The sequence below is a fragment of the Pinus tabuliformis genome, chromosome 1_2 (genome assembly GCF_031772625.1).
Source record: "Pinus tabuliformis cultivar Carrire ecotype Pingquan chromosome 1_2, CPIR1, whole genome shotgun sequence".
NCBI lineage: Eukaryota > Viridiplantae > Streptophyta > Pinopsida > Pinales > Pinaceae > Pinus > Pinus tabuliformis.
In genome coordinates this window covers 121,041,083-121,054,652 of record NC_142298.1, presented here as the reverse complement: position 1 = coordinate 121,054,652, position 13,570 = coordinate 121,041,083, and positions in this window count along the sequence as shown.

The following is a 13,570-nucleotide window of genomic DNA, read 5'->3' as shown; positions in this document are numbered from 1 at the left end:
TTTTTTTGAAAATATGTGTCGAACACTACGAGGAGTGGGAGTGACAGAGCAAGTTGAACCAGGGTTTGTGACAGAGTATTACCACTGGTAACCATGGCGGGACGAGGAGGAGGGAGTTCCACTCCCTCCTACAGTCATGTAGCTGAGAATAGAAGCAAGGAAACTGGTTTGAATGGCTTCAAGAAACCAATGGAGGTAGCAACTGAGGGTAATAGCATAGAAAAACTAGAAAACATCAAAGCCCAGGAACAGGAAGAGAATCATGAGGAAGTCAGAAGGAAGAAGAGGACAGGAGGAGGCAGTCAGAAAGCTGCGCACAATAGTGTGTCAGGACTCTGTAAACCCAGGTCAACCATTACACCCCGGGTTGTTTTAAGTGATCCAACGCTACAGGTGCATAGGGAGCACATGGCAGCATACACAATTATATGCAAATTTATGGGAATATGGCCAACGGAGAAAGCTTTGCACGCATGGATAAGAAACCACTGGAAACCGAAGGGGGAAATAACCCTTCACCTTGGGTCCAAGGGTTTCTTCACGGTGGTGTTCATGAGCTTAGAGGACAAAGACAAAGTGTTCGAAGGAGGACCCTATTTTTACGCTGCTGCAGGCCTCTACATGCGACCATGGGTGATGAATTTTGTCCCAGAATGAGAAACATTCACTTCAGTACCGGTATGGATAAGACTTTATTCCCTACCTTTAGATTATTGGCTACTAGAATCTCTAAAAGCTATAGGCAATAAATTAGGACATTTTATAAAAATATCAGATACGACCCTGCGAGGAAAATACACCTCCTTCACCCGAATATGTGTAGAAATGGACCTATCTGGAGCACTTACGGACGAAATCATTCTAGAAGTATACGATGAAGAATGGGTGCAGATGGTGGACTATGAACATATACCATTCAGATGTCATAAATGCCATGAACAAGGGCACCTCTACAGAGACTGCCCATTAAGCAAACTGGAGGACAATATGAAAACCAACACAGGCAAAGATCCCAAAGGCTTTACCAAGGTGGGAGGTAAAGGGAAAGGAGGAAAAAAGTATCAAAATAAACTCACGAGGATAAGAAACTTAGTCATAACAGTTTCAAGATTTTAGAAGAAGAAGGCGGGAACAATGGGACAAACCAAGAACCGAAAGATAATCCTGCAGAGAAGGAAAGAGATACTAGTATGGAGGATATACCTGAGAACAACAAACTAAAGGAGGATCTGCCAAGCACAAGGGAGCTTGACAGAGACCATGAGATGACCCCAAGTGAGGTTGGAACGGAGGAACAGGAACTGCAAGAGATTCTTGATAGGGAGAATCTAGATCTAGAAAAGTTCCTGGAACAAGGAACTACCAAAGGAGTTGATTCTCTACCACAAGAGGAGTTTGACAGAGTACAACAACTATACCTCTGGAGATCTCAAGAAAAGGGTTATGGAGTCAAAATAAACCATGATAGCCAAGAAAATAGAGGGGTAAAAACGATGGAGGAAACATCGGGACACTCTTCCAAGAACCCAAGCAGGAAAAGAGGAAGGAAAAGACATAATGAGCTGCTGAAAGAGTGTGGGAAACTCATGATTAACTCAGGTAAGATGAGAGATCTTACCAGTTACTCATTTACAAATATTTCTTAATGAAGCTCACGACCTAGAACATTAGGGGTTCGTGGAGTAAAATGAAACAAAGAAATCCCAGCAATAGAATAAAAGAAGAAAAACCAGATAGGGTGCTTATCCAGGAAACAAAATGTTCGATAAATAAAATTAGAGAGATACACAACAAATGGCTCATCAAGTGTGAGTATCTTGAAGTTAAAGCATACAACACAGCAGGAGGGATTCTCACACTTTAGAGTCCCTAGAAACATGGAATCCTGGACGCTGAAGCATCCAGGAACTACCTTTCATTGGTGATCCAACCTTTTGGTGATAAGAAACTCTATATGATCACAAATGTCTATGGTCCTCAAAAAATTGAATACAAACTCAGGCTTCTCACCTCACTAGAGGATCTGAGAGAGAGACATCGTATTATGCCATGGATTCTAGGAGGGGACCTTAATATGATTAGATTTCTCATGGAAAAAATGGTGGAACCAGAACTCTAGGCAAAGACTCTTTTGCCTTCCAAATGTTCCTAAACAACATGAGGCTAGTGGACACGGAAAAAAATTGGGATTTTCACCTGGAACAATAAGAGGGGAGGGGCTTCTCAAGTTGCCTCCAAACTAGACAGATTCTTAATCTAAGAGAACCTCCTTCTCACAGGCCCTAATTTGTCAACTTCAATCCTTCCTTATGGAGGCTCGGATCACTGGCCTGTCCAACTTGAAGCATATTTTATAGGTACTCTGAGAAACAAACCTTTTAGGTTTGAAAATGTCTGGCTCACTCACCCTGACTTTATCAGCAATATTGAAAAATGGTGGATGGAAGATATGCACATTCAAGGCACTAATATGTTCATACTACAACAAAGACTGAAACACATCAAACTCAGGCTTAAAGATTGGAACAAAAATGAGTTTGGCAATATCTTCAAAGCCAAAAGAGAAGTTGAACAGAAACTCCAAGGAATCAATCAAATCATTATCATAGATGGCTTTACCGAGGAAAGGAAAATGCAAGTTGACTCTCTTCAGAAGGAATGGGAAGACAGATGCCAACAAGAGGAGACCTTCTGGACAGAAGTCGAGAGTGCAATGGATCAAAGAAGGGGAAAGAAATACAAAGTTTTTTCACAAATCAACCTTGGATCATAGGTCTCATAACAAGATTTCAAAACTCAGAAACACTCAAGGAAAAGAGCTCAGCACACACAAAGAAATGGAATTTGCTCTGGTTCAACATTTCCATAGCATAGCAGAGGAGCCTCTCTTAGATAGATCTCAATTTATCAACAACTTCACAAAGCACATTCCAAAGCTTGTAACCAGGGAAGACAATTACAATCTTAATAGGCCAGTGACTGAAGAGGAAGTCAAGGTAGTCATCAATGAGATGAAAAATGGGAAAGCTTCCTACCCGAATGGGTTCAATGTGGACTTTTTCAAAACTTGTTGGGAAATAGTCAAACAAGATATTCTTGATGTTGTGGAGGACTCAAGGAGATCCAAAACAGTGTTAAGGGTGCTTAATTCCTCCTTCATAGTTTTGATTCCAAATCAGGAAAAAGCCATGACACTTGATAGATTGAGACCCATATCTTTATGGAATGTGGTGTATACAAAATGATTTCCGAAATAATTGTTAATAGACTCAAGCCCCTTATTCCAACTCTTGTGTCTGAAAAGCAAGCTGGCTATGTGGAAGGAGGCAAATTCTAGATAACATCATTCAAGCTCACGAGGTGGTTCACTCACTGAAGAGTAATAAGCAGGCGGGTATGATCATACAGCTGGACCTAGAGAAAGCCTATGATAAGCTAATATGGTCATACATCAGGGTAGTACTAGAAGCCTATGGCTTCAACCACAACTAGATAAAATGGGTAATGGCCCTTGTTACCACAACCATTTTTTCAATCCTGCTTAATGGCTCTCCCTCCAGAACCTTTAGGCCTTCGAGAGGCCTCAGACAAGGAGACTCGCTCTCCCCCTTCCTCTTTATACTCATGATGGAAGGACTAGGCAAAGCAATCAAAACAGCCAAAGCAGAAGGAAGAATCCAGGGTCTTAAACTTACCCCGAATGGGGATGCTTTGACTCACCAACAATTTGTGGATGACACTATGTTGCAGGGTACACCCACTGTCAAGGAAGCTAAAGCTTTTAAACAAATCCTGAATGACTTTGCTATGGCTGCTGGTACAGAGGTAAGCCTTAACAAATCAAAGGTTTTTTTTTTTAATATTGACATTGCTATTCAGAGAAACCTCACCAGAATTCTCGGCTTTCAAAGGGAGCAGCTACCTTCCAAGTATCTGGGAATACCTCTTACAGACAAACCTTTGAGTAAAGAAGTGTGGGAGCCAGTAACTAATAAACTTCAGGACAAGATACGGAAATGGACATGTAGGTCTTTGAATTTAGCAGGACGGCTTGTGCTTATAAAGGTTGTCCTGCAAACTATTCCCATCTTCATGTTTTTAGCTCTTCCTGCTCCTAAAGGAGTTATGCAACACATCAGGAATATTCAAAGAGATTTTCTTTGGGGAAAAGGGGAAGAGAAAATGAAATGGGCTTTAGTAGCTTGGGATAAGCTCTGTAAACCCAAGACCCAGGGTGGTTTGGGTCTTCTTGACCCTGAAACCCTAAGAAAAGTTTTGGGGGCAAAACTTTGGTGGAGATGGCTAAAGGAATCGGTAACCCCTTGGGAAAAGATCTGGAAACAGAAATATGCAAATAATTGGCAGGAAAGGGATCACATTTGAATGTCTGGGCACATCAAGGGCTCCCACATTTGGAATAATGCTTGGGAGAACAGAGCCATTGTTTAGCAGCATAGTTTTTGGGAGATCAAAGATGGAAATCTAGCACAGTTTTGGGAGGACAACTGGCAGCAGGAACCTAACCTGTTCAAAGAAGAACTAGCCAATCTCAAAAATGACACTGACAGTAAAGGTTTAATCAAGGTAAGTGACTTTTAGGATCAGGCAAAGAACAAGGGTAAATGGAGAATATGGAAGAAACTGGTATATAGTGATGAGACCCCTCTTAAGGCCCAGGCAGAATCTCTTGCAGAGGTCTTGGAACAAAGAAAGATTTTGACATCAACTTCGGCTGACCAGCTGAGATGGGGTAGAAACACAGAAGGAAACTTCAACCTCAAAGAAGCCAAGAGAATTTCCCTAGGGCTTGACTTCCCAAATCCTGATAAGGTATGGAAGGACCTGTGGCAAAACCCGCACTGGATGAAAATCAAGCTGTTCATGTGGTTGGTGCAACATAAAAAAATTCTAACCTAGGAAAATCTTCGGAAAAGAGGTTTAGTAGGCCCATCTAGATGCCAGTTATGTGGTCTACAAGAAGAAATGATGGAACACCTACTCAACCTCTACCCATTCACCTCTACCTTGTGGAATTGGGTGGCTTCAACCTTCAGGGAAAATTGACAGGGACAATTTCAACATCACTGGCACTTTGAAGAATTGGAGGAAAGACTTCTCAGAAAATGAACTAATCAACAAAGCTTGGACTCTAGTTCCAGGATTTTTAATCTGGGATGTCTGGAAAGAGCGCAACAACAGGATCTTCAAGAACAAAACTGGCTCATCCTAGAACATCATTGCACAGATCTTAAGACAGCTCAAAGAAACTGTGGGTACCCTTCTAAGGAAACCTCCCGAGAACCTGCCTCTGGACCAGGATGCTCACATTCTAAAGCATTTAGGTCTACTTTCGCTAATCCCCTAGGGCATAAGCAAGAGCATAAGCAAGACAACAACCGGTAAGGACTTCTGGCAACCTCCCCCTCAAGGATTTTTGAAATTCAATATAGATGGAGCCTCTAAAGGAAACCCTGGGAGGGCAGGTTATGGCAGAGTTATAAGAGATGAGCAGGGAGACATAAAACTCATCTTTCATAGTCATTTGGGGAATGCCACAAACAATATGGCAGAACTCATGGCCTTAGAGCAATGCCTAGAAATCCTGATCGAATCCAATTTACACAATGCCATCATTGAAGCAGACTTTGAATTGGTAATCAATTCGGTCAAGAAGATATGCAACGGCACAGCTCCAGAAAAAGTGTCGAACCATTGGCGCCTATTGCAAGTCTATCAACGTATTCACTCCCACCTAAGAGCCCTGAGAACAATCAACTTTTCTCACGTACAAAGAACAACTAACAGACTAGCGAATGAAGGAGTGCTCTGCTCAAGAAGTAGCAATAGATATGATTGGGCTTCGACACCCTCAGGGAACTTGAGGGATGACTGTCATAAATAGGTAGCCGAAGACATGGAGAACTATCAAAACATGAGAAAGAAGCAGAAAGTAGACCAATGGAAGCTGTAGATAATGGACCAATCACAGGGAAGGAACGCTTGTTAAATAGCAAGCTAGTTGGAAAGCTGTGTACCGAAGCTAACTCAGAACTCTTCATCCTATGGATTTCGGGCAGAAAAACAGCTCGAAAGTTATGTCCTCAAGTGGACCTAAAAATGTTTAGATTAGCAGCTTACAAATCTCATCGGGTCAGAAAAATAAAATAAATAACACGTTAGCTTCTAGCCCAAAATTGTTGATAACCGTCGGATCTACGAGGGATGGATCGCACGGTTATCAAGCTGCAAATGCAACGGAAGATTAAGGCAGTATTGGGGGTTGTCAGATCTACTGGCCTTGGTCATCTAAGGGTCATCGGGTCTAAGATGCACGAGGGATAAGAAGCCTGGTGGACCCGCTGCTTTCTAGTTTCACTTAACTTTGGTTTTCAGATATGGTTAGCCATTTTATGATGCGCTTGTTTTCCAAAGCAGTGTTATAAGAATGGTCAGTTCTTTGATACTTTGATCGACGGTCAGATGCTTTGATGCTTTGTCTGTCGGTGTCACTGCAATGTTTTGACCAATGGGGCAGATGCATAGGGTTGTTTGATGGTGTCGATGCATTGGTGTTCTCTTTCAACTGTCCTTTTGTAGGATTACCTAAAGGTGGAGTGTAAGGATTTTCTAAGCGATAGCTTTTAACTTTAGAAAGTGAGACTAAAGGTCTATCTTTGTTAGCTTTTAACTTTAGAAAGTGAGACTAAAGGTCTATTTTTTATTGTTCTGCATGAGACTGAAGGTCAACCCAGCTGTTGCTGAGTTTTCACAGAGCTGGTGTTGCTGCTCTTTACTACGGTAAAGATGTGTACATTATGTATGTTTTTCTCGATTAAAAAAAATAAAAAATATGTTATTATTTTTTTCTTTATATTTTTTAAACTTTCTTTTAGTTTTTTAATTCTTATATTTTCTCGGTTAATTTTGTTTTTCTTTTTTAAGGTTTTTATGTTTGATTTTTTATGTTGTTATTTTTTTTTGCTTTTTTTTTTTTTTTTTTATGTTTGATTTTTTTTGTCTCTTTTATATATTTGAATTTTTTTGTTTTTTTGTTTTTTATCTTATGTTTTGTTTTTAGTAGATATTTTTATTTACGTTTTGTTATTTTTTTAATTTTTTTTTTTTTTTTTTTTCGTTGTTTTAATTTTTGTTTTTATTCTTAATTTTATGTTTTCATTATTCTTTTGAAATTTTAATGTTTTTCGGAGTCATGTTAAAATCTTTAACAACATTATTTCAAAATGTAAAAAATTTATCCTGAAAGAAAAAATAAAAAATGGACCTTATTTCATCAACACGTGTTGAAAATTTACCCTAGAAAAAAAATGCTATTCCAGCATCAACACTTTTTCATTTTCAGGGTGTTTTTTGCACAATTTTTGCACAAAAAAATGGTTTCACAACCATTTTTAAAACATGTTGAAAATTTACCCTAGAAAAAAAAAAGTGTTATTCCAACATTAACACTTTTCATTTTTAGCACTGTTTTCATGTTTTTTTGGGGTTTTTTGGCTAGAGTTCTTGTTTTGAGTTTATTGTTCCCATTTCAAATTTTACATTGTTAGTCAGCTATAGGTATAGAAAATAGAGTTCACCATTGGATAAGAGCTTATGCATTAGAGTTAAATGGTACGAATACATTAGCCCATTTGAATGTACTTCCACTGGGATCATACAATATGTTGTTGTGTATGGATAGGTTGTATCTTCATAGGACAAAGGTGGATTGTTATGACAAGGCTATTGAATGTCTACATGACAATGAGGAATAAAGTGTCTTGTAGGGTAAGAAGAAGGAAGAATAGTTAGAATGGTTACATCTATGTAGGTGAAGCACAGTCATAGGAAATGGTGTGTTTTATTCGTAATGCATATTTCAAGTGAAAAAGGTACGGAAGTTGATGATGCATATGTCTTGAGTAGGCACCCAGTTTTACAATAGTTTCAAGATGTGTTTCCAGAAGATGTTTCAGAGTTGTTGCCCCAAAGGGAAGTGGACTTTTCTATTGATTTGATACTAGGGGCAGTATGAAAATCAAACACACCTTACGTAATGAGCATGATGGAGTTAGTGGAGTTGATGTTGCAATTGAAGGAAATTCTTGATAAGGGATACATTAGGCCAAGTGTGTCACCTTAGGGTGCACTAGTTTTATTTGTGAAGAATAAGCATGGTACTCTTAGGTTGTGCATTCATTATAAGGTGTTGAACAAGGTGACCATAGGGAATATGTATCTAGTACTAAGGGTTTATTATTTGTTTGATCAGTTGAAGGGAGCAACAATGTTCTGGAAGATTGATCTTAGATAAGCCTACCGTTATGTACGCATCAAAGAAGAGGACATCTACAACACTGCCTTCTGGAATAGGTATGGGAATTATGAGTTTGATGTAGTTGCATTTTGTTTCACTAATGCTCTAGCTAATTTTATGTTCTTAATGAATATGGCATTGCAACCTTATCTGGATAAGCTTGTTATTGTATCATTGATGATATATTGTTATATTCTAAAAATGAGAAAGAACATGTCATAGATTTAGCAGCAGTATTGAGATTGTTGAGAGAGCATTAGTTGTACGCTAAGCTCAGTAAATGCATTTTCTTTAAGAAAAATTTACATTACTTGGGACATGTTATTTCCAAGGAAGGTTTAACATTAGATCTAGAGAAGATAAGGGCTATCATTGAGTGGGAAGCTCCTAGGAACGTGGATGAGGTAAGATCATTTATGGGGCTAGTAGGTTATTACACGAGGTTCATGAGAAAATTATCATAGATTTATTATCCTATTATATCATTGCAAAGGAAATGTAAGAAATTTGAATGGATAGAGGAATGTGTAGCCAATTTTGAGAAGTTGAATCAACTATTGATAAATTCTCTAGTCCTAAAGATTGCAAATTCAAATAAAGAGTTTGTGGTATGTACATATGCTTGCAGGAGAGGACATGATGGATTCCTTATGTAGGAAGGACATGTAATAAGCTATTAATCAAGGAAACTAAATGAGCATGAGTAGAATTGTCTAACACATGACCTTGAGTTGGTAACATTCATCCATTCTTTGAAGATGTGGAGGCACTATATTCTTAGCAGTCGGTTCATATTGATGAGTGATCACAGAGGATTGATATATCTATTTGATTAACTGAATCTGAATGCCAGGAAAGCTAGATGGTTTTCCATGATCAATGAGTTCGACTTTGAGATCATGTACATTAAATGAAAAAAGAACAGGGTTGGAGATGCTCTTAGTAGGAGGACATATGTGAATCATATAACAACTGTGAGCTCCTACAAGACAGATTTACAGGATCAGATCTTGGAGGTACGTCATTAGAATGACATGTATAGGGAGATTTTCAATAGGTTACAATAGGGTACAGGTGATCAGGATATGGATTATCATCTCACAACAAATAGCTAGCTTGTATTAGGGGACATGATATATGTGTCAGACATTAGTGAGATCAAGAATCTTATCTTGAGGGAATTTCATACTAAGCCATATTAAGGTCACTCAAAATATTAGAAGACATGGATAGTGGTGAAGAAGTTCTACTATTGGCTGAATTTGAAGAATGAAGTCGCAGAGTTTGCGGCTAGGTGCTCAGATTGTCAACATGTAAAAGTAGAGTGTAAGTATTCAGGTGGTCTGATTCTTATTCCAGAGACGAAATGTGAGGTTATTTCCATGGAATTCATTATAGATTTTCTGAGGAAATATAGACAACATGATTCTATTATCGTTGTGGTTGAAAGGTTTACAAAGGTAGTGCACTTCATTCGAGTGAAGTCTACATATTTAGCTAATTATGCAGAACATGTCTCCTTCAGAGATACAATGGGGTTGCATGGTGTTCTCAAGAAGATTGTGTAAAATAGGGATGCTAAGTTCACTTCTACATCCTTGAAAGGGTTATTTGTCGGTTTGGGTATGGAGTTAGCCTTCAGCATAACTTATCATCCATACAAAGATGGATAGATAGAGAGGGTCAATAGGATATTGGAGGATATGTTGAGTATGTATGTGATGCATTAGTAGAGGAGGTGGGAAGAGTATCTTCCACTAGTTCAATGTGATTACAACAATGGGTACTAGGAATATTTGAGGATGAGCCTATTCGAGGCATTGTATTGGTGGAGTTGTAATACTCCCATCAGTTGGAATGATCGAGTTAATAGGGTGTTGATAGGACCAGACATGTTGGTAGAGATGGAAAAGGAAATTCCGGTATTCAAGAAGAATTTAAAGGCAACACAGGACAAATAGAAAATTTATGTAGATAAGAAGAAGATGTTTAAGGAGTTTCAGGTTGGGGAACTGGTGTATTTGTGCACGAAGCTCAAGAATAGCTCCTTGAGGATCGGATCATGTGCCAAGTTTAAACCTCATTTTTTTGGATATTTCAGGATTCTTAAAAGGATTGGGCCACTAGCCTATCGACTTGCACTACCTACAAAAGTGAAATTCCATGATGTTTTCCATGTCTTATTTCTTGAGAAATATGTTAAAGATGTTCCTTATGTGATTAACTAGTATGTATTGCAAGTGGAACCAGAAGGAGAATTCTAGCTGGAACCTCAGTGAATTTTGCAGAGAAAGATTCTCATGCTTCGAAATCGAGCACTCGAGGAGGCTAAAGTGAAATGAAAGCACTTTGGGCCGGATGAAGCTACATGGGAGATGGTGGATTAGATGTAAGCTATGTATCCTTCTCTATTCTCTAATTGAGTGAATATTTTTGGCATATGTTTTGGTGTGATGTTTTTGTATATGTATATATGGATATGGATGTAAATACCACCATGAGCTATGTTATAAAGAAAAAATAAGCAGTATGGTTGGCATGTCATTATGGTGGTCATGTTGGTTATATTGGTTTTTTTCTCGGTGCGTTGATCATTGTAATTAATGCAAGAAACTAAGTTAAAAATCTCAATGGGAACTATGCTTTTCTTTTTAGCATTATTTTTGGCTATAGGTGTCATTGAACACCAACGATGGTATTACCCCAAGGGGGAGGGTTTTGTAACAAAAATAGTCAAAAACCCATGTAATAAAGTTAACAAATGAAAAATAATAACCCATGTCTTGGGACGTGTATTCCAAGCTAAATGTTGGGAAAAAACCATAGTGATGGGGACCACCAGTGATTAATTAATGCCTATGGAAATTGGCAAAGGAAATGGAAAAAGCTTTGGAAATGAATGAAACATTTATTGGCATTTTATTTATGAAAATAATGGAAAATACGAGAAAAGGGAGGTGAATGGTCACAGGTTGCATGTGAGGAGGAAAATGAATGAAAATAATGGAAAATTGAAGAAAATACAAGCCTCATTAATAAAATAGCTTCTAAGGATTAGTTTGAAGCTTTTTGATCAATTCATTTTCGGAGCTCTCATTTTCTACTCTCTCACTCTCATACTCTTAGACACTTAGATTTTTCTTACAAAACTCTTGGAGGATTGTGGCATACATGGGATTTCAAGGAAGAAGGAAAATTAGGAGTAAGAAAGTGCAATATGACATCAGGATCAGTAGCTACAACGATTTACCTATTGTAGGTTTTAACCCCATACAGAAATTACCTGCATACGAATTCTAAAACACAGAAAATAAAAAATGCAAGAGCATAACACATAAAACACATATACACAAAGATTTCCCCTGGATCGCAAAATTGGGACTACCAGCCTGATTTTTCATTATGTTCCTTTCAATGTTACAATACATATTTATACATGTCGAAGCATCCAATGCCATGGACCGAAAACCATCACATCCAAAACAATGGACTGAAAACCATCACGTCTAAAATCATGGACCGAAAACCATCACGTCCAAAACCATGTGCAAAAAACATGCGCAAAACCATAGGTAGGTCCGCCCAACCTAATATAGGGTCCAAAAAACAAAATTTTCCAGGGCACTACCCCGGACCCCATAGAGGGGGGTTACCTACACCCATCAAACCCCCTATAACCCCCCTGCTACTCAATCTGTGAAACGAAGAGGGGGCTCCAACCCCCCTTTAACCCCCCGGTTAACCATGTGGGCTAGTCATGGAAAGAAGGAAAAATATGAGCAAGAAAGTGCAAGATGACATCAGGATCAGTAGCTACAACGATTTTCTTATAGGTAACAAGTTGCATTTATGGTTTCCTTTCTAGTTTTCTCATGCATGACACAATGATGCGGTTTCTTGGTTATGATTTTTCATTAGCATGGAGGATTGCTTGGACTAACGATGTCTTTTCCTAACCTTTCCATTTCCTAGATAGCCATGGTGTTGTGGATTTTACCTCTTTTTTTTGGTTGGTTGTCATATTCCTTTTGTTGTGGTTTGAGTTACTAGTTCTTGGAGCCTTGTTTGGACAAACGTTGTGGAAGCCCTGTAACAACTTGGGTTGAGTTACTAGCCCTGGAATCCTTGGTTGGAAAAATTCTTTGGAGCCCTTGGTGGGTTGAATTACTAGTCTTGGAAGCCCTGGTTGGACAAATGCTCTGAAGGCTTGCAAAAATTGTGGGTTGAGTTAGTAGTCCTAGAAGCCTTAGTTGCAACAAATTCTCTTGAGCCTTGGAAAATGTGGGTATAGACCGAAATGGTGATGGTGAGTGATGTCTGACTGTGAGGTCGAATCACTCATTTAGGGTTGACAGGGTTTTTCACCTAAAGGCCGTTGTTTTGTTTTGTTTGATTTGTTTCATGAGATCCCACATTCATGCTTGGAATATGGCATAAGGGTGATTGGTGGAAAGAGAGACTTGGATAAGCCTAATCTATGGTTGGGTGGTACATGGAAGTTCCTAACCTGGTTGGATTTGCATATGTTAATAAGAGCTCCTTTTCCTTGATACATTCATAAGTAAATGTGCTTGATATTATCTGACTTTAATGATTTTTTCATCATTTATATATGTCTGGTTATTTCCTAGTTATAAGTATGTTTTATGATAGTTATGATGTATGGCTCTCATCATGTTTTGGTTAGTATATGAAATGTTAGTGAATGAATGACCTAATAGATAACAATGCATCTATTGTGACGAGATAACAGTCCCATTTGACGATTATGAGATAAGTTTTAAACCACTATGCTTAGATCTATTATTGTGACATGTAGATTTCATGTTTGTGATATGTTTGATGAAATTTCTGTCATGACTAGTAGGGGCGCGTTCAAGTCATTGCTCAAGTGTTTGCATTAGTACCCATGTTTCTATGTTATTTATCATTTATGGAAGTGTTGAGTGCAGCCCAACTTGGCCATATTTTGGGCAAGGAAATCGAATATTTTGGCTAGAGCGGCTAGTAGAAAGGATGTGGCAGAATGTGAAGTGGACTACACAACAGAGCAACGGAGCACAATAGGACCACATAGCAAACTCACCGACTAGTATAGCGGCGTCGTGAAGAAGCCCCTCCCTTTTTGTAAAAGCATATAATATTGTAAAAGTTGAATGGTTTTGGACCATAGTCCCTTGTATTTTGGAAACCATGGTATTGGGTCCACCGTAATGTAGCGATGTAATCCCTCACTGTAATAGTATATACAGGGAT